This window comes from Olea europaea, chromosome 6, assembly GCF_002742605.1.
Source record: "Olea europaea var. sylvestris chromosome 6, O_europaea_v1, whole genome shotgun sequence".
NCBI classification, from domain to species: Eukaryota; Viridiplantae; Streptophyta; class Magnoliopsida; order Lamiales; family Oleaceae; genus Olea; species Olea europaea.
Window position 1 is genome coordinate 3,275,077 of NC_036242.1, and position 23,079 is coordinate 3,298,155.

The following is a 23,079-nucleotide window of genomic DNA, read 5'->3' on the forward strand; positions in this document are numbered from 1 at the left end:
TTGATTCAGTATTTGAGTTTCAATAAATTAAGGTATTAAATTTTAAATTTTATTTCCGCTTGATGTATGATGATGGAATGATATCGGTAACTCCTCAAATTTAAGTTGATAAAATTTGGGGCGTTACAGATGATATCATTCCTCAGGTTCTAAAGAGATATGTATCCACAAACCATTATCATTAAGATCGGAAAATTCCAAAAGACACTGGAGTTCCAGAGCTTCCCTATAGTACATCATCCCTCTCACTGGAGACCAAAGCACAAATGCAGTGGCCAATGAAAAGTGAATGTAAGATCAACTCGTAAAATGAACTGCACGAATTTGTTCTTATACTTACCTGTCCGGAAAAGCGTCTGACCCCTGTAAGATACCCACTGACGTTCCAATTCCATTCCATCACTGTCGCCATAAACTGGATCCTGTATTCTTTGCTCAAAATTTTTCCATTGATCTTTTTTAATAATAGTAAATGCGGCCAGAAAAGGCACAAGCACAAGCACAACCACAGTAAAAGGCAATGAATCTTGAATTCACCTGGATAAATTTTCTTAAGGTAAAATGGAATTGTTATGCCATCTTCATTTACCTTCTCAAGCTCCTCTGCTGAACATGGAACTTCTTCATCATAGTGTGGTGTCAAAACACAGAGTCATTAACCAAAGTGATATTAAACTATAGTTGCAAGAAAATGACAAACTATCCGTATGTCATAGATCATCCATTCAATTGATACAGAAGCCAATAAGCAAACATGAAATTTGGAAACCAAAAAAAAAAAAAAAAAAAAGGAACAAGAAGAGTAATAAGAAGGAAGAGTAATGGAATTGAAGACTCCCCCAACATAGGAATTATATTATTTGTTCATGCACAAGCTAAAGCAGCTAAACAAAGCCTATTAACTATTGTAAAATGTCAGTTTCAAAGAAAGTTGGCAACATTGTGATCCTCATGGAGTCAATTTGGCAGCATTACTGATCAGCCTTTTTCACAATGTTATGTCACACTTGTGAGTTTGTTGCATGACTTCCCATCAACAAACATAATTATAACATATTCAATCCAAAATAATTTTGGGAACCTCGTCTAAGAAACATTATCCTGTTCCCTGTTTTTAAGCTTCTAAAACAAATATTTAGTTTCTGATAATAAAGATTATTACCAATTGCCAAGTCGGATCCAAAAGAAATTACCATAACATCTAAGTCATTATACACAATTTTAAGTTAAATTCCAACAGTTTGCGATTAGTCTGATTATTAACTTTTAATGAAGGTAAATGAAGGTGGTTCACTGGAGCATCTGTCTAGGGAGAACTGTGAGAATATTAAAGAACTAACTCACTAAATTCCATTTTACTTGGAAGGATTTGTTCCTTTTTTCCTCTTTGTCAGTAAAATCATCAGGACATTTCCAGCGACTGCTTCATCAATCTAGACTGTAACTTGAATGCTCTTCTACTTTCTATTTTTCTTCTCTTAAGTATTTTCAACATTATAAGGATATCTTGCATTTCAATGTTCTGTTTCTTCTTCTCATCAACGAAATTTCTATTCATCAGGAATCAATTTTGTGAGTATTAGAAAACCAAGCTAATCTATCAATTAGAATTGGTTCTAGTTAAAATCTTTGGATCTGGATTTTAACTCCAAATCCAGTCTTACATTAATAACTCCATCTATGTAAATGAAATACGAGTCACTAGGAAACAAATTGTGGAGACTTCCAACTTGAGAACTGACCTAAAAGAGAGCATATTACGAACTTTTGGAGCACTGGGCATGTTCATAAATAAGGAGTTTGCAAAAAAAAATGATACGTCGACGAGCTTCTAGATTCATAGGCGCATTGATTGCTGATTCCTTTACGGTCAAAAGCAAACTAAGCCTGACAACCTGTGGAATAGGATGTGAAACCCAAAAAAAAAAAAAAAAAACCCACCAAAATGAAGGGAAAGGATGAGCACATAGAAAAACTCAGAAAAACACGATCAATGTAAACAAGTTTTTGGATGCCAATTACCTTTTCCCTCCATGAACTACTATTGGAAAATTTAAATCTTCACCCTTTCAAACTTCTGATATCTGGTAATTCTACAAAAAGAAGAGAAGTCCACATCTCAAAAATGTTGGATATTGGATACGATTCAATATGCACAGATGCTTACTAAAAAGTTCATCTAAAACATACTCATGCCCATTATGCATTACATCCTTAGCAATAATCTCTAGAATATCTTGAAGTTTGATTATAATCTCAGATCTATATTTTCATAGTCCTTATTCTCTGATACCTGTGAAAGTACAAATAGATCTCATGAGGCATTTAGTACTACAGATATTACTGACAGAGGAAATTTCGAAATTGGAGTAGCATAAAAAGATAAACTTACAATTAGTGTCAAAAATTTATCCAGTTTATCGCTTAATAAAGGCAACCCGTTCATCTTAAATTCACTCAAGAATCTTTGCTGTTTTAAGCTGTCTTCCACTTTATCACATATTTGCAGAATAACTCTGTAATAATGGAAAAATAGTCCAAGAAGTCAATCATCCGAGAAACAAAGGTCATGCCGCAAGATTCCTTTGTCCGTTACTATAAAATCAAGTTTGACTTCCTGGTAATTCAATTTTTCAAACACATAGGAGCAACAACTAATATCCCTTACTCATATTCATCTCCTAGATAGGCAATTAGCAAATCCTTCAGTGTCTCATAGCATTCAATTATTGCAGTACTCATAAAATCATCACTCTTAATTATCCTGAAGAGCTCAAAATCTTCCTTCCCCTTGAAATCTTTAGCCATGTCCAACGCTATTGGAATCTAATTTATATATTGAAATGACGTGTCAAAAACTGGAACACATTGACCATTAAAGAAGTAAGATATGCTTTGTATCTTACCTTACTAACAAGCAAGAAAGGAGGCCACTGGATAACAGTGACTTCACTTGGTGAATATGGGACAAGAAGCAGATTCTTTTCCCTTCAAATGACAATTTTTTTTATTATAATGTAAAGAAACAAGTACTCTAAAATGATGATCTCCTTAAAAAACCCAGTCAGGGGAAAAAACATACAGAATCTTAATCAGAAGCATGTTATTCCCTAAAGAAAAAGTACCGACCGGTGGCTGATCAAGTCTTCAGTTCGCAAGGACAATATGAATTCATTCCACATCTGAGAGAATTTGGCAATATTCCTTCTTTCCAGTGTATTATCCTGCCATAATAGTTTTCATTTAGCAATAATCTCCAAATGTTAATATATTATTATTGGCAGACAGACTAGAGACAGCAGAAGAAAATTTTAAAAAACAGAACGCCGAACCAAAAGATAGCTAGCTTGCACATTTGATGCAAGATCCCGAGTGCCAATGATATCAAGAGAATGCCAATAAATAAGTGCAGCACCTGTTCAAGTTGTCTCATTTCCTCTTTCGAATGTGGGACAAGAAGTTTGTTGAAAGCTCTAGGAACAGATTCAAATCTTGACCTTAACATCCCCAGTGTCCTTATCTAGAATAAATAAAATGTCATACAAAATCAAGAAGATATGTTGTTGTGAGCATAGAAAAACAACATCATGTTTTGAAAGCTGGAAGGCACCTATCAAGAAGTGCCATGATCAAATATTCCACAATTACATATTTCCATGAAGTCATCTCATCATTTTAAAGCATTATAAACACTAACGTCGCCAAGGTGGCTGAATACTCCTTCGATCCTACCAATAACCGTTGAGAATATAGCATACCATATTTGTGTATCCATGAAATAGACCTAGACAAAAATAGAAATTTCATTGGATTTGACCTTAGGGAGGGCAGACTAATCAGAGAACTTCAGTCTGATAAACATTTCAGACATGTACCATAGTGACTGGAGCCCATATTGCAATAACAACACCAATATTATTTGTAGCTGCATCATGAGCAAATGCAATATATTTAATCATAACCTTGAGAGTAAAAAAAGGAACTAGTTGACAGTTTCTAAAATATTACCATTTGGAAAGAATCCGTGCCAGTCATAGCTACTGATGGAGATATTCATGATTGTCTGTGTTGGTCCAATTAATGGCAATATCTGTTCAAGCCAAGAAAAGAAGAGTTTGGAGAAAACGTGTGTCAGACTAAGAAAATTGCATATATTCTAACACTAGAATAATATAGCACAATGGACGTACGACAATCTATTGAGGATAAATATTTCCTTTCCATCTTCTACACTTCCCCATATATAGATACGTTAATAGACTGCTGAGTAAAATTTGGGAATTAGAAAATTCATGCAGACATGTCAAGCCTTGATCATACTTGCTGAAGTGGTCAATAGAATGTAATCTTATGCCTATACTTCGTTTAGTAGGTGTCAATTTTAATTTTATTTCAGGAACAGCTAGCATGTCAGATAAATTCTACACTTTTGTTTTTGTATAAAGGTTCTCCCAGTCTTTCAACCTCAACAACTCTTAGCTTTTCTCATGCCATCCTGTATGACCTGTGTGCCTCTAGAATGCTAATAAATGGTTCTTCACCAACATAAAAGTATTGTACATTTCGTCCACACTTTCTCCATATTATTCTTTACACGTTTGTCTTCTTGTCATTATTATTTTTGGTAGAACCAAACAGTGGACATCAGGCAAATGTTTCTATTACAAACACACATACATAGTGATGCCATGAAATAAACTTCAATTGTATGAACAGGATTTGGTGCTGGAATGATAATGCATAATACATATTACTATCGTTTGAAGAAAAGAATTATAAGCATTTTAATAAAAAGAAAATCTAAATCTATAAAATGGCACATTATATCTCAGTCCCGTAACATTGTCAGTCAGAATCCTAACAAGACAATATATACTTTCTAGCTACAAGCAAGAGGTTACCTCAACATAATAGCTGAATGCCATCTTGCTCATTAGCAGCATGGTCCATAAGAGTGTGTATCTGAGCACAGAAACGGTTGCTGTTAAAGAGTGGTTGAAACTAGGTTTGATCTTGGATTGAAGAGATTAGTTACCAAAAATGAGATGCAATATTTCTTTTGTGCAAGTATAGATTAAAATTTACATAGCTGTATAAACAAGCACATGCAAATAACAACTGCTAACAGAGAACAAGAAGAGAAGGGAGGAAATAAAGAAGATGGAACAAAGAGGAAAATTAAGAAAAAATAAAAAATTCAACTCATATATAGGCTGAAAACATATTGATTTCTTACTTCAGAAGGGAGAACATGTCTTCGTGCATGCCTCTTCCAACATAAAGGTTTGGCTGGGATTCAGTAAACATGTTAACTTGAATAATATAAAATCATATTCATCGAGCATAACTACTATATCTCCTTACCTGAGCCCACCACATAAGGAGGGAAATCATTCGCTTATTTGAACGTTCCATTTTTCTCAACAGAAATGGAAATGGAAATAGAAATACAGCCAATATATTAGGAATCAAATAAATTGCAACACAGTAGTTATACAATGACCGATTCTGCCAATCTGCTCCCAAATTACTGAAGAATCTCATTATCCCACTTGGGTTCGTAACAGATCTAGCATATGCTATAGCCATGACTACAACCCAAAATGCTGCAACTGCAAATTTCAAGAGGTATTGAAGTTTCTGGGTAAAATTCAGATTCCTCCAGGCATTGCGACTGAGTATTATATCTAACACAGCTGAAGAATAGATGTTAAAGACGGAGTAAATTATATTGTGGACTGACAAAAAAGCTGACTAGACACACAGCAACAGTAATATCCTGAAGAAATTTTCAATATATTCCTGAGCTGAAACTATGAAGTAGAGCCACACATTCAAGTACCTTGCAAAAAGTTCAATATGGCTGCTGTGATAAAAATGCTCAAAACCGTTCGAAGGACATCCTCATCGAAAAGAACACCTGAGGATAGACGTTGATGCCATGCAATGATAATCATCGCCTGAAACAAATCAGGGGCGCACATCAAGCATATGAAGACACAGCATGCTTCAAGCCAAGATATTATAATCTCAATTCAATATGTATTCTAGAGGAATGGTAAATTGATAGATACAAATCATGTGTCTTGCTCATTCTACATTGTCTTTCCATCTCACATCACTCCACCTGAAAATCCCCTCTTATGTCTTTTATGTTTGATTTTTTGCTTAATTTACAATCAACTCTGACAGGAGCTAATTACCTGAGCCCTTCATGATAGGATCAATTTTATATGAAGATCAAGGATTATAATGATGGAAAAAATGAATGGGATAAAGTACTATGCAGCAACATGCCTAAGCATCAATCATATATAATACTTTCCTCTTTACCACATGAAAGTTTTCAGATTTGTAGCTTAGTTGGCAAGAACCTTGAGTACTCCTGTTGGACGAAGACCATAAGGAAGTTAAAACAGGCTAGACTACAATTAGTAGTCTAGTTGTTTAGCCAAAAAGGAACTGACATGCACAGAACTTGCGCTTGGAAATTCTCTCCAATGGTAAACTTCAGGCCAATTGAATTTGCCAATTATTAGCTCTGAACACACACCTGGTTTCATGGAGAGATGCAACTTTCAAGAGAAAGAGTTTTTTAAACTAGCAGGAATCTGCTCAGCCACCAAGTGGCACTTTGGATAGGTTCTTGTGTTACTTATTAATGGATGTGGCTTGTGTTGCCTTTTGACTCCAGATACACCTCGGGAGCTGATGAGAACATGTTGGTAAAATCTGATTCTCTCAATTACCAGTGAATTGTGCTTGGGTTAGAAAGTTGTGATGAGTAGTAATAAGTACCGTAAATATTCAAGGGAAAAAAAGAAGGCAAAAGAAAACACAGGTAGTTGTATGGGATGAGTTCTCAGTTTGTGTAATGAGGATTTAATTATCCACCACTGAATGTATACTCTAGTATTAACAGCGTAAGCAAAAACTCTACTACTCTTATACTGCCTCATTTATTCCTTTAATTATTCAGTCCCTCTTTTCTTTTCCATCCATTGTCAATGTCCTTTGTCATTATTCAGTTTGACATAAGGACGAGAAAATTGTACATGCCTTCAAATATGCACAAATAAAATCTGAACAAATATCAACTTAGAGTACCTGGAGAGCCACTATGATAAAGATCCACATTCTGTCGAAGCTCCTATACAGGTGCAAATATGTACGAAATTCAACAAAATTTGTCTTGGGTTTGCTCTTTCCTACAGGAATCTGATTAATTCCCTGCAAACAAGCTAACTAGTAAATATATTTCTTCAAGTTCATAAAGCAAACAAGCTAACTAGTAAATATATTTCTTCAAGTTCATAAAATTAAATTGATCAGAAAATCTGAAATGATTTTACCATAAGTATTTGTAATTATCATTAAATTTTCCAAGGACTTTGATGACTATAACATACAAATGAAGCAGGCACTTCTACAACATGTACACTTCTAAGCAATCATAGTAGTGGTAATACTCATTGTACCTCTTGGCTTCTTAAAGTATTCTAAGCCCTACAGTGCCAGAGGTCCTCATAAGATGCAAATACCCTATTGAGAATGAGTAGGCTTTAACAGAAGAAGATTGGGTTTTATTGAGATTATACTGGGAAGAATTATGGTTGATATTTCTTAGTTTGTATATTTCCCATGTATTGTGTCCTTTTGGAAATTCCAAGTCATGAAGACCTGTATTTAATAAAAAACGACTGACGGGAAAATTTCCAGTTTCAGGGGAAAAAAATGTTCCCCTTGAAGATCCCTAAAATGTCAACTGTTCATTTAACGAAGGTTAATCTGGACAGAGCTCTTAATAGCTAACTTTAACAAATTCCACAGATATCTGTCTGCCATCAAAAGAGTAAGGAGATAAATACTGTCAACAAATGGAAAAATGATTTCCATCATAGAATTATAATGCATATACCATCTACTAATGAGAAAAGTGGCAAATGTGTCAGAAAGAATTGAGTGTAAACAGACAAGATGATGAAGAACGTTTGACCATATAAAGGGATATTGATAGAAAACTTAGGAGAAAAATGTCAAGAAGATTAATAAGGCTAAAGAGTCATGATTAAAAAAAAAAACATTTACAGTTTTCTCGAAGTCAAAATATAATTCTGGACCTTTGCTGGCTTTTCTGCATATGAAAAGAAATCAGCTTCCCTATGCATTGGCCACCCCAACCTAAAACATTTCTTAGTCCTAAAATGAAAGCAGAGGGAAATGCAAAATACAATGGATAAATAACTGAAACCCAGATATTTAATTAACTAGAAACGGCAAGTTCTGATAATTAATACAACTACCAAAAGTATTCATTAAGATCGTCGTAATTTCTCCATGATGAATTCAATTTCCCCTCCTCCTTTCTCCTAGCTTCCTTTACCAATGAAGATGATTAAATTAGGTGATAATATAAGTGAAGATCCAAAGTAAAAAGAAGCAAAAAAACATACGAGTTACCCCATGCAAAACCTCATAAATAGGGGTAACAACTTCCCTCAAGAAATATTCCTCATCATGTGGCATTGTTTGATATTTAACTCCACTAACGTATTGGACATTGCCAAAAGTTCCATACAACTCGTCTGCCATCTTATGTTTGAAAAGCAGACGTGTTAATTTTTCATATAAAAAAAGAAACAGATATAAGAAGCAATATGCACTGCAGTAATCAGTGATAAAGCAATCTCAACCAAAGCAATAAAGAGTTAATTTTCGTAAAAAGGGTACAAAGAATCATAATGCACTGAAAGAATTAATGATCAACAATAAGAACAAACCATCAGTTGAAAATAACTTAATTACATTACATAATCGGAAAAATATATGTTCTTTGTTAAACTGGAAAATTTAAAAGTAGGACAGAAATTCAAGTTGAATACAGTGCACAGTCTGCGGCAAGATAGTATTAAAGCATAAAAGTACATTTAATCTACAATGAAACTATGAAGCTAATTTTTATAGTTATTTGTCCAAAAGAATAACAATAAAAAATCATGTTGCAACTTGCAATCATCATAACCATATTGTGGATTACTACTGCAATCAGTTACAGAACCCCACACCGAATCAATTTCAAATTCATATCAAATATGAACCTGCATAGGCTTCTAGATCACCTTAGGGTATGAGATAAAATACTCCACTAAATTCTCCAAAGCTGCTTTAACCTTTGAACATTTGTTCAGATAAAGGCCTCCAAGAGTGATTACATGACAAGAAGAAAGACCAAAGGGAAAGATGTATTTTGATATCATGACCTCTATCTAAAAAAATTTTAACTTGACAGGAACAACATAAATTTGTGCTGGTCAATACTTTAGATTCTCAAGAACATACAGCACCAAAATTGTAGTGTGGTTGTTTCCGAGAAGCTAACATTTAGAAGTTTATCAAACGTGCCAATCCTTATTTCCCCAAAAATAGACCAGGACAGTGAAGCCTTCTAGCAGAGCATGAAATACAATATATATGTTCGACTGATTTGAAGTAACTGGATTAAATGGTTCCCTAAAAAACTCGATAAGGATATAATCCTCAAGCAGGTAACTCCCCAACATGGGAAAACTATCTCCACAGGAGTATTTTATCATATAAACCGGCTTAGGCTTTTAGTATATATTAACAATCCTAATTCGGAAAGAGAAGAAAGAAGTATCTGCATCTTTCAAAATTAAATTTTCCAGATGAAAATGAAGGATGTATCTGCATCTCTACAAATTAAAGTTTCTGGAAAAACAACTTTCATAAGAATAAAGAATCGTGAATGTATCTACATAAACAAGTTGAAGACTTAGCTTTTCATCTACTGCATTCAACAAAATGACCAGATATCCATATATCTTTAGAAATATTGTTGGATAACAAGCAGACAAGATGGTCAAGCCTTCCTGAGGAGTTTAAGATATAAATTTAAGATTTTATTTTCTTCTTGCTTCTTTACATGTATTTTTGCAAGTGTATCTGTGTTATCTAATTCTCACCTCCCCAACCTAGCATTAGGATATTGCTGGTGGATGGTGGATAACATAACATTTTATATTTACTGACCAGCATAAAATTGCTATTATTCCAGATCCTCATTCCCACAAGTCCTTCATGCAGAAGTTATTATAGCATCTTGAAATATTTTAATGAAATAACATCAGCATTATCGCTATTCTTCCACTTGCATGTAAATACGGTACTAACAAGTATAATCGCCTATCAAGGATTCACCAAAGTGGCAAACATAAAAAAAAGGAACTTACACAATGAAAAATATAGCATAGGCATTCTGGCATGAACCAAAGATTCGAAGCTTCCCCCCATATAAGAAGATAAAGCCCAACGTAGAGAAGCTGTGACTGCTGCCTTTTATCACCCCATGAGCACCTGCAAACAAAGATATAAAACAAAAATGATAAAAGACTATATGGTTACAACATGTGCATATAAGGTATGGTGCAAAATCTACAAGTACTCTAGATAGATAAACTGGTTATATAGAGACAGGCAGTCAACTTACAAAATTTTGTTTACAGTGTAAATAATTACACCATAACTGATAATTTTTGAGAATCTTGTCCATCAATCCTTGAACTATGTGGCTATCCAACTGTGGACATCAATGTTCAGAATATATGAGGAGAAAAATGAGAAAAGAATGATCCATCAAAAGAACAGGTAATCCTATGATATTAGACGAACAATATATTATCTATTAAAATTGAATCTATCAAGAAATAAATGGAAAAACTTACTTGATCATAATCATGAATATCCTTGTTCCTTACTTGCATATTGGCAAGTAGCAATATCAAGTGCTCTCTCTGATTTGCCACATTTCCTTTCTTTTATACCAAAATGTTGGACAATAGGACATAGGCCCAAAAAGTGAGTAGCTTAGCTCAACAACATCCAAAGAACCAAAACAATGAACAAATGATTGAGTTGCGCTATAATCAATAATATGAATGAACTTGAGGTGAAAAAGCAGTAAAAGGTTTTAGTTGATTCATGCAATGTGTTGGAGAGGATATTTGGAAGAGGGAGACATAAGTTGAGCCATTGGTATGCATAACATTTATCCACATATATACCCTTTAATGTCCTCATTTTATTTGGGTATATTCCAACAACTCCTCCAAGATGGAAAAATTGGCTAATTTGCCAACCTATTTTTCACTCCCTTGTTAATGAATTTAAATAAAGATTACGAAAATCATAGAAGATTATGATTATATTATAATTATATTGTACCGTATATAGATAGATTGTTTTTATCATATTTAGTTTGATTTAGTTCTATTTAATGAGAGAACCTCTTACATCAAAGAACATCGAGTTTTATTGAATATATTTGACATGGTATCAGCGATGTTTTGTTCCTAAACGAATTAACCTTTGAATTTCTTTGCCAATTTTTTTTCTCAGCTGCCAGTTTGTACTAGTAGTCACAGAAAATCCTATACAATATTTCCCATTTACTATATTATCATATTTCAAGAATTACAAATCCGCTTCTCTGTGAGGACGCGTTGTGGAATTAAAAGTTTGACTCTGTAAAAGGATTTCTTTTCGGTTGGCTGTTGGGATCAAGCTGTTAATTTGTTGGACAGCCTGATTTTGAAGTCTTCAACACAAAACGTTCATAAACCGGTGGTGGCCGAGGTGGTCCAATAATCTGCTCATTATCCTCCGCATACCATCACTGAATCTTCGATTTTCGGTGGTCGACAGCTTCATTGAGTCAGTAGCGTCGTTAGTGGTAATGCCTTTTTAAAATTCAAGTCGACCAAACGGTAATCGACATCTTCGGCTCAGATCGCCTTCTTCAGTGGTGGCTTTCGATTGAAGCATGTGCGGGTCTTGATTTTGTCTTCACCGGCTGTGAGAGAAGATGATAGTGTTACAAGCATGCCGTCAATCGAAGTGTGGTGGTGCGCTGAAGAGACGGTGGCGAGAGGCTATGGGTTAGGGTTTCTATATTGTGATGGGGATGAATTAGCAAATATTGTGGTGGTAGGAAGTAGCGATCGACAGGGAATTGTGGAACAGGAAGCTTGCTCCAGATCCAGGCCTATGGACAGGCTTAAAAACACCCACCTCAGCCCTTGATTTCCCTTGAATCAATTGAAATCAAGGGCACCCACCTCAGTCCCCTGTTTTTAGGCCTGGATGAGGAGCATTTTTGGTGGAACAGAGGCAGAGGAATGCAAGATGTCAGCAAGAGGCAGTGGATTGCGACGGTTCTGGGTTTGGGGAAAGAGAAGGGATTGGGCCGATATATATTAGATTGGGCTGGTGTGGTGGTGTTGATGGGCTGTGTTGATTTCATTAAGTGAATAGGTATGGGTTGTTTGTGTTTATATAGATATATTTTTTGGCAATTGGGCTGGCTTTAATTTTGAATTAATGTGGGTTGTTATGGGCAATGTATGTGGATTGTGGTTTTTGGGCCGAGTTATTTTTAAAGGTGGTTAAGGGTCATCTTGTGGGTTGAGGTATTTGGTTATTGGGCTAGGTTATTTTCTATTTAATGGGTTATCAGATTATGGATGGGAGTAATTGGACTATAAAATGGACCAGTATAGGGTTATGGATTGGGCTGATATTAGAATATATGAAGGGGAAATTACAAAAATCCAGGCATTTAAAAATTCCAATACAAAAGTCAGATAAGATGGTTTTTTATGCACATTTTAGGTTTTAATCTAACTATAATATTAATACAAAATATTTCATCCCTAATTCAACCCTAAAATTCTAAAAATCATTTCACACTGTCGCCCTCTCCACTCCTCATTCTCTCTCGTTAACCCCCAGCGACGATCGTCCACAGTGCCGCCGCCCATTGCCTGAGACCACCACCTACTGCTAGAGAGAGTCTTTCACGTCGTACCGCAGCGGTGCTTCAACCGTTGCGAAGCACCGTTGCTTCGAAGCCGTTTCCCGTCGCCCTTGCAGCCCGAGGCGATATGTTCTACGCAAGCGTGGACTGAGACTTAGTACGCTGTTGCAAATCGCTATTTCACTTCTCTCTTTTCCGATCTGTTGTTCTCTCTCTCGTACACTCTTTCTGCAATGGCAATGTAATTTTTGTGGTGTAATATTGTTGGTATGTTGAAGGGAAATAAGTGGCGGTTGGTGGCCGGCTTGGCTTGGTTTGCATCGATTTTGTTGATGTTGGTGTTGGCGTTGGCGTTGGCTTGTTGGCGGTGGTGACGGGGTGATGGTGGTTGCAAGTGACGGTGGTGGAAGTGGAGTTGGTGGTGATCGGCTATTTGACTTGTGACCTTAAAATTCAATCATCTGTGACTAAAAAAAGTAATATGTGACTATCAAATTTGAAAATATGTGACCTATGACTATAATTTTTTGGATTTGTGACCTATAATTTTTTCATCTATGACCTCGACATAATCCGTAACTTATCAAAATTGTGATTTATGACCTCGAAAAAATCTGTAACTAATTAGTTTGATGATATGTGACCAATAAATAAAATTTATGACCTATAATTGTGAATATGTGACCATGAATAGTATAACTGTGGCTTTATTATCATTATTTAATAAATATTTTTAATTAATTAGCTAAAACCTGATTTTTGCACTAAAGAAACTTGTAACCTGGATTTTGAATTGGACATAGTTAACACCTTATTTATGAACTCTTCCCATATATGAATGTTATTGATAATGGGCCTGTTTGATTAAAGAATAGCATGTGGTGGATAATTGTAAGCTGTCCATTTCATTTCAAGCTATTTTTAAAAGTGAGCTTTATTAAGATTAGGTGTTGATTGGACATTTGTGGGTATGGTAGCGATGAGAGAGACATGATACTGCAGATTATTGGATTTTGGTTGCTCAGTTGATGAGTTAGAGTTTTGGATTCTCGGAGGATTATCCTTGTATGGTTTTGGATTCTCAGAAGAGGATCATCGTTGAATTTTTTGGTGTAGACTGTTTTGTGAAATTTTCCCAACTACAGCAATTTGGCCAACGATATATTGTTGGAATCTTGGTCGGTGAATTGGCATTAGAACTTTTGTCGGAATACGAATTATGTGTTCGACTGAGTCCTCCCAACAGATAGAGCTCACTGTGTGTGTCACTACACTTCGTGAATTTCTTTTGAAAATTCTTCTTGGGGTGTGAACTCTCTGGAATGTCTTTGGAGTGTTCATGGAGTGGCTTTGGAGTAGTTCTTGGTTGTTTCTACACTACTTTGTTGTTCTTGGTCTCTCGTCGTCACTAATTTTCATAGATGGTTGCTCTGATTTAGATTTCTTCTTCGTGGATACAAGTGTTGTCACCGTCGTCGATTTATGATTGCAAATTGGTGCACTTACCAATATCAATTTGAGGGAGATGTTAATGAGGTTAAATAAAGATTACGAAGATCATTGAAGATTATAGCTATATTACAATTATATTGTACAATATATATAGATAAATTGCTTTTATCATATTTAGTTTGATTCAGTTCTATTTAATGGAAAAACCTCTCACATCGAGGCGCATCAGGTTTTATTGAGTATATTTGACATCCCTCAAACAAGATACAGAAGTCCCTCTTTGGTTATTAAATTCTCTTTTCATTTCTAATCTTTACAATTAATCCTCCCTCCCAAATGGAGTCAAAAGGATAAATATGCTTTACATGTTGGTATTTTTATCTAAAAGTGCTTTGTTGGGCCATCAAACTAGGTCTTAAGCAATGGGTTAAGATGGCATCTTTTTATGTGACACACCTTCAAGGATACAAATTTATAGTCAGCGCATGAGAATAGTGAGTCTCTATAAGGCATAAGCTACTATGAGACTAATTGTAAGTTAGCCACGTGCATCGCATGCCAAGTTATAACTGAGAAATTAACTAGTCAACAAGCAATTTTGATAGTTGCCTTCTATAGCAACTCACACCACAAGTATCGAGTAATAATTAAGGTAATCAATCAATCATACTTAAATAAATAATCCTTGTCAGGGCATTTGTGCAACATGCGTAGAAGTTAACTTTCGTGAAATCTGATCTACATTAGCCTGGGATACAACTATAGAGATCCTGGACAAGTAGAAAATTCTTGCCGTGTTCCAGTTTTGGAATAGATTTAACAAATAAAAAGATGTAATTTTGTTCAAGAATGAAAACGTTTCCCATGCCAAAATATGTACACCATATATAAGTGAACCATACATCAACTTTTTTTTTCCCCATTCTAGTATGATTGTTTTACCTTTGCGGTTTTATTTTTATAATCATAAGTAAAAGTGATGTAGGATGAGTAAGAAAGAAAGAAGAAGGAGAAGGGAGGAGAAGAGAAGAAGGGGAACTGGGGAAGAAGAAGAGGGGAAAGAACGGGGCTATCGCCAATTTTTATTCAATCAATTCATCCTCTCAATTACAATGTAAAATAGGTTTAAATACTAAAAATACTGTAAACCTAAAAACCTAAACGATAAGGCCAAGCCCATTACAGAAGTCCATAAAAATAAAATAACCCAAGTCCAACTAAGAAATAAAAGTCTAACTAAAATAATTAAATGTCGTCCAACTAAAGTAATAAAAACTAGGATGTCCTCATCAATTCTCCCGGGGTGGGAGAGAAACTCGACCTTGTCGAGTGACTATATCTCTATAAGCTTCCGTCAATCTTCCAACCATAAGTTGAGTGGTTGGGCAAGCTTCTTCCGGCATCTGTAGAAATGTGTCAGTGGCGGTCTGAACCTGGTGTACTCACCAACCCCCCCCGGGTGGACGGGAGACGATCTGGGCCAAGGAAGATCCTGCTGACTCCGATAAAACTCCAATAAATCTAGATCCAATTGCTGTAGTGCCTCCCTGGAGATCCATGCACAGTCAGAATCTGGTCGACCAACCCAATGAATAAGCGCTGAACCTCTCCATCAGTAGTGAACACAGTTTCTTCATCTAAAATAGCATCAATTTTTTCTTTGTGTACTGAGAGAGGTGGTAGTGGGTTAGAAGGAGCCAAAGAATCAGGATCAAGGTCCACAAAAGGAAGTGATAGAGGGTCATCTAAGAGAATGAAATAGCCTTTATAAGCTACAAGATCCTCAACATTGAAAGTAGAGTGGTAACCAAAGTGTGGTGGAATGTCAACAATCTATGCATTTGGACCAACTTGCTTTAAAATTTTAAAAGGACCAGCACTACGAGCTTGCAATTTAGAGGCGGGTCCATGTAGACGACGCTCTGACCTAATGCGAACCATAACATAATCCTCAATGTTAAACTCAATATGTCGTTTGTGTAAATCAGCTTGGAGTTTATATTTTGCATTACTAACTTCAAGTTGTTTATTGATCTCAATATGCAAGTCACGAAAATGTTGTGCAAATGCTTCGGCTGATACTGACACTCTAGCCTATGGGGATATAGGGATGAGATCTAACGGTTTCCTAGGCTTGTACCCATGAAAGGCTTCAAATGGACTCATACCTAATGAACGATTTATGGAGCTATTATACGCAATTTGAGCTACAGGAAGGATCAATCCCAATTTCGAAGATTTTCCCGGACCAGACAACGTAATAGGTTACCAAGACTTCGATTAACTACTACAGTTTGACCGTCAGTCTGAGGGTGGTGGGCCGTAGAAAAATTCAATTTGGTACTCATCTTATGCCACAAAGTTCTCCAAAAATGGCTAGTGAAACGAACGTCCCTATCAGACACGATGGTTTTGGGAAGCCCATACAATTTGATAATTTCATTAAAGAATAACATGGCAACCTTGGACGCATCCGACGTCTTGCTACAAGAGATAAAATGAGCCATCTTTGAGAAGCGATCGACAACCACAAAAATAGAATCATGCTTCTTGGAGGTGCGTGGAAGTCCTAACATAAAATCCATACTAACATCTTGCCAAGGACAATTGGGGACAGGGAAAGGGGTGTATAGACCTGTGTTTTGCTTCTTCTGCTTACTCAATTGACAAGTGTTACAAGTACTAACAATCTTAGCCACGTCTTTCTTCAAGCTAGGCTAATAGAATTGACGTTCAACTTTTTCTATGGTCTTATCACGTCCAAAATGACCGGCTAAACCTCCCGCATGAATTTCCCACACGATGAAATCTTGCACTGAAATTCGAGGGATGCACAATTTATTGGCTCTAAAGAGATAACCCTCCTCAAGTCGGAAGCCATCTGTGGCGCCTGATTGTCCCCGTTGTAAATTAAGAAAGATATCTTTAAAATCGGGACATGCCTCGTAATCTTCCTTAAGTCTTTCAAAACCGATGACCTTGACACTCATGATCGACAAAAGGGAGACACGACGACTTAATGTGTCAGCTGCTTAGTTTTTCACGCCCTTTTTGTGTTTTAAAACAAACGAATATTTGACCCAACGACCGTGCCTAAAACTTAATCTTTTTTGGGAGTTGAGGTAACGGAGGGCCTCGTGATCCGAATAAAGGACAAATTCCTGGGGCAACAAATAGTGGCGCCAATAGCGCAAAACTTGGATCATCGCATACAGTTCCTTATCATAAGTTGAGTACCGCTGTTTGGCTTCATTTAACTTCTCACTGAAGTAGGCAACCGGGTGACAATCCTGACTCAAGACTCCGCCTATACCTACCCCGGAGGCATCACATTCAACTTCAAAGATTTTGGAAAAGTCAGGAAGGCGCATAACAGGAGCCTCCGTCATTCGCTTCTTGACTAACTTAAAGGCCTTAGCTGCCTCTTGTGTCCAACGAAACTCTCCTTTCTTCATGCATTCCGTGATAGGCGCCATAATAGTGCTAAACCCCTTAATAAAGCGACAATAAAATGTAGCTAAGCCGTGAAAGCTTCTGACGTCATGAATAGCATTAGGCTCAGGCCAATCAATAATCGCCTGAACCTTAGCAGGATCAGCAGATACTCCTGTCGAAGAGAAAATGAAACCCAAAAAAACGACTGTGTTGGTGAAGAAAGAGTACTTCTTGACGTTAGCATATAGATTAGTTGCACAAAGGGTAGAGCAGACTTGTGTGAGGTGGTCAAGGTGTTGCTCCTTAGACTTACTATAGATGAGGATATCATCAAAGTAGACAACAAGAAACTTTTCCATGAAAGGTCGAAGAGTTTGTGTCATTACCCACATAAAGGTAATTGGCGCATTACTTAGCCCAAAAGGTATGAACAGCCATTCATAAAGACCATCTTTCGTTTTAAACGCGGTCTTCCACTCATCACCTGGGCGAATTCGGATATGATGGTATCCACTCTTAAGATCAATCTTCGAAAAGATTGTGGCACCAACCATTATGTCTAACATATCGTCAAGGCTAAGAATGGGAAAACGATACTTCACCATAATCCTATTGATCGCGCGACTATCCACACACATCCGCCAAGAACCATCCTTTTTGGGCGTCAATAGAGCAGGGATAGCAAACAGGCTTAAACTCTCACGAATGAATCATTTGTGAAGGAGGTCATCCACTTGCCTTTGAAGTTCAGTGTACTCGGTAGGATTCATCCTATAATGAGGCAAATTTGGGAGGGATGCCCCTGGGACGAATCTATGGCATGTTGAATATCCCTTAGTGGAGGTAGATGATCAAGTAGGTCCTCCGGAAAGACGTCTCGAAACTCTTGGAGGACCGACAGGACTTCAACAGGGCTCTCTATTGTGGAGTGGGATGGAACCCCATGACCACCAAAGCGAACACAACTGAGTCACCAACAAGTGTACGCTCAAACTCTGTAGGACTAATGATGTGCAATCCCTTTCGTTCCACACTTTTCTTCATTTCTAGTAGGCCAACAGGCTTTGGGGGCAGTGTGTTAAGGTGAATCTTCTTTCCATTAAATACGAAGGAGCAGGAATTGGATCGACCATAGATGGTTAAATCTAGGTCAAATAACCAAGATCGTCCCAAGATGATGTGCCCGACGTCCATTGAAATGACGTCACACCATATATGGTCCTTATACTCGAGAAACTGGATAGGAACTAAACAACGCTCCTTGACAGCTATGGAGGAGGTATCAACCCAAGAGACGCTGTATGACTGAGGGCGAGGAACAGACTTCAACCCTAGACGTGATATAGTAGCCATCGAAACCGCATTAATGCAGCTGCCACTATCCACGATAACTTAACAGCCCTTATTATTAATCTTGATGTAAGTGTGGAAGATGGCATGACGGCGCGAATCATCAGCATCCCTAGGCTGGGTAGGAGTACAACGGACAACATCGACTCTAGGCGTATGTGGGATAAGGAGACTAGCCTGAATACAACCCAAGAAGGTATCTTCACTATCCTCCAAGTCATCGAACTCTTCTAACTTAGGTTCATAAACCTGATCCTCCAGTGGCTCGTCAAATATACCTTCATGCTCTTCCAAAACTAGGGCTCGGCTAGGACACTTAGAAGCAATGTGACCAAAACCCTTACAGTTGAAGCATTGCAAACGAGAGGACGTTCTTGAAACCTCAGAACCTCTACCTTTACTATCCGATGTAGGGTTAGTATTAGAAGGAGGAGGTCCTAGAATAGACTTAGGGGATGGAGTGGATGCAGAAGAGGTTGCAGTGCGGGAGTCACTACGACTTCTGTACGGTGTCCTAGTCACTAACTCGTAATCCCGAACGAAAGAGTAGGCGTGGTCAAAAGTGGTGACACCTCTAAGAACAAGCTCACGTCTAAGATCATCCCGTAGGCCTTGCCTAAACCTACTCAAGGTCATGACTTCATCCTCAACGACTTGACATCTCATTCGAAACTCGTCAAACTGAGTAACATATTCGGTCACAGGTTGACTGCCTTGCGTAAGTGCGTTCCATTGATCCAGCAAGTTGCCCCTGTAAGATTGAGGTAAATATTTTTCTTCAAGGCGACGCTTCATTTCATCCCAGTTCCCAACAGGGGGAGCATGGCACCTCTCTAGGAGGTCCTCAACACTTTCCCAAAACAGTTGAGCTGTGCCAGTTAATTTCAAACTGGCAAATTGTACCCTTCGATCTTCAGGGACCCCATACCAGGCAAAGAAGCGATCCATATCTCTAACTCATTGATTGAATACACTAGGATCTAGACAACCATCAAATGTAGGGGCATCTAACTTAATATTTCGAAAGTGGAGACATTCGACGCTGGGACGACTCAGGCCAACTGAACTCAAGGAGTCTCTGCTCCTATTTATTTTTAGTGACACTATTACTGTATTTTAGAATTGCATCAATTAATTCTTTGTGTTGCTAATATTTTGATAATTTAGCCTTAAATCTATTGGATTGAAATTCACGAGCCGACCCCATTGTTCACTCGTTTACCCCACGTGACTAGACCTAGCATTTGTACCTTTGCTTTTTATTTTATTGGCATTAGTAGTATTAGCTTGCGATTGAGCCATACGTAATCCCTACAACAAAATAAAATAATAATAATAACAATAGATAAATTTCAGTCACTATTTTCTCTGCTGGCACTCGTTGGTTGTTGATCTCAGTAGACACTTCACCTAGCTTGGTTACCGTGTATGCAATTACGTAGTGGTCGCGTTACTGCTTCTAACTCTAGTACCCTTGCCATGGACCCTTCCCACATTGAAGCTATCACCCGACAGTTGGCACAATTACAAAATCAATTAACGGCTGTCCAAACTGAGTTAGCCGCTACTTGTGAGGAGAATAGAGTCCTAACCGCTAGGGTAAACACTCTTGACCCAATAAAATAAAAAGCAAAGGTACAAATGCTAGGTCTAATCACGTGGGGTAAACGAGTGAACAATGGGGTCGGCTCGTGAATTTCAATCCAATAGATTTAAGGTTAAATTATCAAAATATTAGCAACACAAAGAATTAATTGATGCAATTCTAAAATACAGTAAAAGTGTCACTAAAAATAAATAGGAGCAGAGACTCCCTGAGTTCAGTTAGCTTAAGTCGTCCCAGCGTCGAATGTCTTCACTTTTTGAATGGTTAAGCGTTGAAATGCCAAGACAGAAAATTTCGTGTTCGGCGAGGTGCGGTACTGATCAGTCAACTAAAATGTACCTGTAAAATCATGTCAGGAAATTCCCAAAAATTCTCGATCTTTTTTTTTTCTAACAATACAAATCAAATAAACCTTGTGTAAATGAAACAATAAGGACTAATTGAGGTCCAAAATAAGAGAAAAGCACTAAAACACAAATAAAACTTTAGAAATGAACTCCCGACCAAGTTCACCCGTGAAACGAACCCGAAATCAGCATCAGCCCACCGGTTTCCAGACTTCGAGCCACTGCGACGCGACCAGTGCAAACGCCCACAATCGTCGACGCCGCCTATTCCTACCTTCGGTTGACAACGATTATGGGAGCGTCGAGGACTTGGAGGAAGTTAATTACTTGGGTCATCGATTAGAAGTAGTCGACAGGTGGTGGATTTCTTTTGATTTTATGGAGTTGCTGATTTTGGAGAAGGTAGTGGCCGTCACAGTTGCTACCGTTTGTAGTGTATTGGAATTTGACAGTTATTGGCTTGGGTGTGCTATTCAACTGTGGTGGCGGTTGTGGAAGGACATGACTCTGGTGTGGCCGGAATAATGGGCTGCGATGGCGAGAATTTCAGCAGCGGTCATGGTGGGGCTGGGCCTGTTTCTCGATGATGGTTGCAAGGGAGCTAAGGTTTGGGAAAGTAATAGTGGACAGGAATAACTGCAGAGAAGGTGAAGGTGTTAACGAGATTCTGCAGCAAACTGGGTGTTGTTGTGGAGGAATTGGACAAAACTTCTTTACGGTTGTAGCGCTCTTTGAAGAAATCCAGGATTAGCTCTGATACCAATTTGATGTAAGATGAGTAAGAAAGAAAGAAGAAGGAGAAGGGAGGAGAAGAGAAGAAGGGGAACTGGGGAAGAAGAAGAGAGGAAAGAATGGGGCTATCGCCAATTTTTATTCAATCAATTCATCCTCTCAATTACAATGTAAAATAGGTTTAAATACTAAAAATACTGCAAACCTAAAAACCTAAAAGATAGGGCCAAGCCCATTACACAAGTCCATAAAAATAAAATAACCCAAGTCCAACTAAGAAATAAAATTCCAACTAAAATAATTAAATGTCGTCCAACTAAAGTAATAAAAATTGGGATGTCCTTATCAAAAAGACTTAATAATTTGTAATTTTTCCTATTTTTTTTACTTAGACTAATCGAAATATATTATTTATTAACTCTCATCAAATCACAGTACGTAGATTGTAGTTTCTACATAAAGGTAGGTAAAATGCTTCTGCACGTTATATGTCGTAAATTTTTCTTATGTTTTAGCGCATGCTTAACAGAAAGTGTTATTTGTTAGTGATTTTGTAACAGTAGTATACAAATATTTATTTTATCAAAACATGGCATGCAATGTGATTACTCCTTGAAGATCCCTAAATACTTCCACCTTCAACTATCACTCTCGTCCCACTTAGGCACCACTTTTGCCCAAAAATAAATAAATAACTGTGGAATACGTAGGTAATATACTATTAAGAGTCTGTTTGTCTCTCATTATGGGAGAAATTAAAGAGTATTTTTTGAAGAATGTATGGTTATAAAAAATTAAAAAATTCTTTATTGGTTTGTGCGTAAAATATTTTATTCTATAAATGTATGGTGGAGTATGTTACTGTAACAAACAATTTAGTGCTTGTTTGGTAGGGATTTTGGTAATTGATTTTTTGACCATTAAAGATAAAGTGGGTCCTACTTGTGAGAGAAGAATTCAAAAATTGATTTTTTGACCATTAGAGAAAAAGTGGGTCCTATCTGTGAAAGAAGAATTCAAAAATAAAAGCTGGAATAGTAAAAAAGGGTCAAAAATTGATTTTAGGGTGTGTTTGATCCCCATTATTTGGCATTATAATGTGGTGAATAGTGTTTTTTTTTTTTTAAAAATGAGTAGTTGAAATTTTTTTGATTTACGTGTAATATTATTTTATTGAAAATTGTGTGTTTAAAAGTAGGAGAGAGAAAAAATTAATTTAATGTAATGAGAAATAATAGGGCTCAAATGGACCCTTAATTGCTTTTTAAGCAGTACCAAACAAGCTATTAATTTGTTGAAGAATGAAAATCAGGGGCTAAATATTT

The 23,079-nt window shown here is 37.0% G+C and overlaps 1 pseudogene; it reads right to left on the reverse strand.

The window, feature by feature from the left end:
* The window catches only part of LOC111395010, a 56,759-nt pseudogene that overhangs the window by 29,192 nt on the left and 4,488 nt on the right, over nt 1-23,079 (reverse strand).